Source organism: Callospermophilus lateralis, unplaced genomic scaffold, assembly GCF_048772815.1.
Source record: "Callospermophilus lateralis isolate mCalLat2 unplaced genomic scaffold, mCalLat2.hap1 Scaffold_79, whole genome shotgun sequence".
NCBI classification, from domain to species: domain Eukaryota; kingdom Metazoa; phylum Chordata; class Mammalia; order Rodentia; family Sciuridae; genus Callospermophilus; species Callospermophilus lateralis.
In genome coordinates, this window is record NW_027515935.1 from 4598079 (window position 1) to 4602327 (window position 4249).

At 31.7% G+C, this 4249-nt stretch overlaps 1 pseudogene; it reads left to right on the plus strand.

The window, feature by feature from the left end:
- Positions 1-314: 314 nt before the first annotated feature.
- Positions 315-1063, plus strand: LOC143640938 (leucine-rich repeat protein SHOC-2 pseudogene; annotated as a pseudogene).
- Positions 1064-4249: the final 3186 nt, after the last annotated feature.

The window sequence follows — 4249 nt, forward strand, 5'->3', positions numbered from 1 at the left end:
ATCCATCACACTCTTCTGACATGTCTTTCTATTTCACCTGAGTAATTAAGTGGGTAATTTTTGAACTAAGACCTCTGAAACTATGAGGCCGAAAATAGTTGTTTTCCTTTAAAATTGTTCATATCAGTTACTTTGGTCAAAATGGTGCAAAAGATGACTGAAAACAAAATTGGTACCAGAAGTGGGGTCATTGTTGTGACCAATGTGACCATGTAATTCAGAAGATTTAGGAGATGTTTTTCTGTTCAACATTGAATTTAATTGCTAGGAAATAAAGTAAAAGTAAATGTATTTTTTTTCAAGATTGAGTCACCATGAGTGGTATTTTAGGGAAAGAAAAAGACTCTAAAGAGAAAGATCTGAAAGTGCCATCAGTCAAAGAAAGAGAAAAGATGTCAAAGACTTCTGGAGTTTTGGAGAAAGAAAGCCATAAAAAAGAACCTAAAACCAAAGGGAAAGATGCCAAAGATGGAAAAAATATCTCCAGTACTGCCCAACCAGGGGTGGCTTTTTTAGTTAATACAATCAAGCGGGCAAGTCCTCCACGTGGGACTGGGGAAAAATCCAGTAATGCAGAAGTAACTAAAGAGCTTAATAAATGCATGGAAGATAATTCAGTGTGTTTGGACTTATCCAAGAGGTCTATGCACGTATTGCCATCATCAATCAAACACTTGGCTCAATTAACCGAACTTTATTTATACAGTAAAAACTGCAGTCCCTCCCAGCAGTGGTGGGCTGTCTAGTAAATCTCATGATACTGGCTCTAAGTGAAAATTCACTTACCAATTTGCCTGACTCTCTTGATAACATAAAGAAGCTGCAGTTGCTTGATTTATGGCATAATAAACTAAGAGAAATTCCTTCAGTGGTGTATAGGTTAGATTCTCTCACCACTCTCTACCTTCACTTTAATCGCATAACTACTATGGAAAAGGACATAAAAAACCTGTCAAAACTCAGAATGCTTAGCATTCGAGAGAACAAAATCAAACAACTACCTGCTGAAATTGGTAAGAACATTTGGGTTATTACTATTGATTTTATTATTTGTTATGTTTAATAATTCTGTTGAGTGCTTTTCCATATCAGAAAATTCCTAATATTTGTTTCTAAGTTTCATTTTCCCTGTGATCTACTTAATACTACATGACTTGAGATTATTTTGTAGGATTAAAGTGTAAGATAGGATATAGATATAATTAGACCTTTATTACAAACACAATCAGCTCTGATTTTGATTTGAAAATGAATTTGAAAGATGTTTGCTTAAGTGTTAAGTTGTCATCTGTTTTCAAAGCACCAAAATATTTATACTAGATATATTAAGGCTCTACATGCCCATTCTCTAACTTTCCATTTTGTATTTGAAGGCTTTAAATTCATATCACTTTCTACTTAGTGTATTTCTAAAGATCTTCATATTATACCTTTGTGAACCTGAAGTGCCATAGGAAAATAGAAAAACATGTTTTTAAAAATTTTGTCAGTATCTTCATTTTTATTTAAAACTCTAATATTACTATACTAGAGTGAATATCATCATCATGTACTTCCACAAGATATTAATTGAAAGAATAAAAACTAATGTACTTAAATAGCAGAAAGATCAATAAAGGAAAGGAAAGAGGATCTGAGGGGGTAGATAAAGGCAAGCATTTTATACTGAATTGGAAGAGATCATACTCCATGCATTTATAATTGCATCAGAATGAATCCTAATGTATCACTAATATGATGCAATTAAAAAATAGGAAAAAAATTGAATATATTAGCTGTGCAGGGTGGCACATGCCTATAATCCCAGCTTCCCAGCTACTTGGGTGGCTGTAGCAAGGAAGGTGGCTTGAGCCCAACATTTCCAGATATGTCTGGGCAACATATTGTATCAAAAATGAAATCCAAACAGCAAACAAAAAAAAATCCAGAACAGAAAAGCAGAAGAGAGATCTGTAGTAAAACAACACTTAGCATTTCTATAGCACTTATTCTTGCCTTTTATAGTAAGCTGAATAGTAAGGAAATAAAGGAAATGTTTTAAGAGAATGGTAGTAGGAAAAAAGTAATGAATATAGATGTGTAAAGTCAGTAAAAAAGAAATGAATTATCTTTATTATAATTATGGGAAAACTTCTGAACTATTTTTAATATAGAAATTTATTGGCATCAATTTTGTGAAATTAAAGTTACAGTTTTGTGGTTTTTTTGTAAGAGTTTTTAAAAATCAAAATACAAAGTATATTTTTATTTTTTAAATGGAAGCTTTTGTTTCATAAAAGGTTTATTCAAAATACACAAAGTTGAATTAAATACATGCTTGCATTCAGTATATGTCTTGTTAGTGATAGAGGAAATTTTCTGATTTTAGGCTCTGGAGCTTTTCAGGGAGATAATGTTCTGTGTTTTAAAATGCAGTTAAACTTTTAGACAACATGTTTTATTAGATTTAAGTCTAGACACTTAAATATTAATTTTATCTTCAGATTACTCACGAGTATCCGTTATAGACTTTCTCAAGTAATACATGGTATGTATGAAGTAAGCATTGTTTGCTCAAGAGGTATTAAAATACTCCCAGGAATTTCTGTGTGGAAGTGATTTATTACATATGGTCCCATAGAAATGAGATTGTAGTATGACTGCTGTTAGTATCATATTGTCAAAATTTGACCTGCATTTATGGCTTATTATTGGATAGAAGTATAGACTTGGAAAAACAAATACTGAATTTTTTGTTGTTCTGAGGAATTGAACTCAGGGACACATGACCAGTGAAATAACACCCACACCACATTTTGAATTTTATTTAGACACAGGGTCTCACTGATTTGCATAATACCACACCCTTGCTGATGCTAGCTTTGAACTCTTTGTCCTCTACTCTCAGCCTCCTGAGATACTGGTATTACAGGCATGTGCCACCATGCTTAGCCAACTGCTGAATTTTTGTATAGAAATGTCAGATATTATTGATTTTCTTTGTTTTTTTTTTGTGCTACACTTAGTCTTAAAAAGTTTGACTTAAATTCACAAGTCATTCTGTATGGGTTTCTTTGTATAGCATTGCTATCAAATTACCTAGACATTAATATACTATTGTTGAATGCGGAATTATTTAACAGGATTTTAAATTTAACTTTACTTTGTTCTTGAGAGTACACAAGCAGCATTTTTACTGAAAATTGAACATACTTTTAAATTTTTTAAAATATTTCTTTCTTAAGTGTAGATGGACACAACACAATACCTTTATTTTTATGTGGTGCTGAGGATAGAACCTGGACCTAACCCGTGTTAGGTGAGAGCTCTCTGCTGAGCCACAATCCTAGCCCCTGAACATAACATTTTAAATTGGCCTATTTTATGTCATTACATGATTCATATTTGCAGCTACCCAACTTTTGTCTTTTATTCCTAAATTTCTAATTCTAAAAACAAATCATGGAATTGAAACATCTTCAGGTATTATGTATTTGAAAAGATAATGACAGATCTTAAGTTTTATTCTGAAATGAAGAATAGAAGTATCCAAAATTTCCTTAATTATCTTTATTCTTTCAATTAATATAATGCTTTGCACTAAGCACCAAACAGACACAGTGCAGATGAGGAAGTACTTATGCTCTAAGGATTGCTATGTCTTAGAGAGAATTATTCTGTTCATTTATTATTATGTAAAGTTTTCTGTATTCTAGAGGATTTTCCTTGCTTTGGAGTTTGCTTTGTCTGAAATTATAGCCATACCAGCTTTCTCTTCATTGTCTATTGTTTTAAAGTTCTATTAAATTGAGACATTATTTTTATTTATTAAAAAATTTATGTATTTATGTAACATCAGATTATATTCCTGTATTAAGCATGCATATTTTGAGGTGTAAGGCATGTCTTCATCTGAACTAAAGTTGTATTTGATATAATTGTGCTAAATTTGTCAGCTTTTTAAATCTGGACTATGTCATCCAGCATTTGTGGTTAAATTTGCTACTTGAATATATGACATGGAGCCCTGGATGTAGCTAGTGGTAAAATATGTTCTTAGTAGGTGTGAGACCCTGAGTTCAATCATCAGGACAAAAGAAGAAAACCCCACATGACACTGATTGGTAAAGTAACCTTTTACAAGAAATATTTTTATGTTATTAGATGTACTTTTGAAATAATAGGTTCAAATTTTGAGTTCTAAGAATTCTGGCTTTCTTTGGTATTAGAAAATAGCACATGCTTATAAATACTTAAATGTGTAATCTTA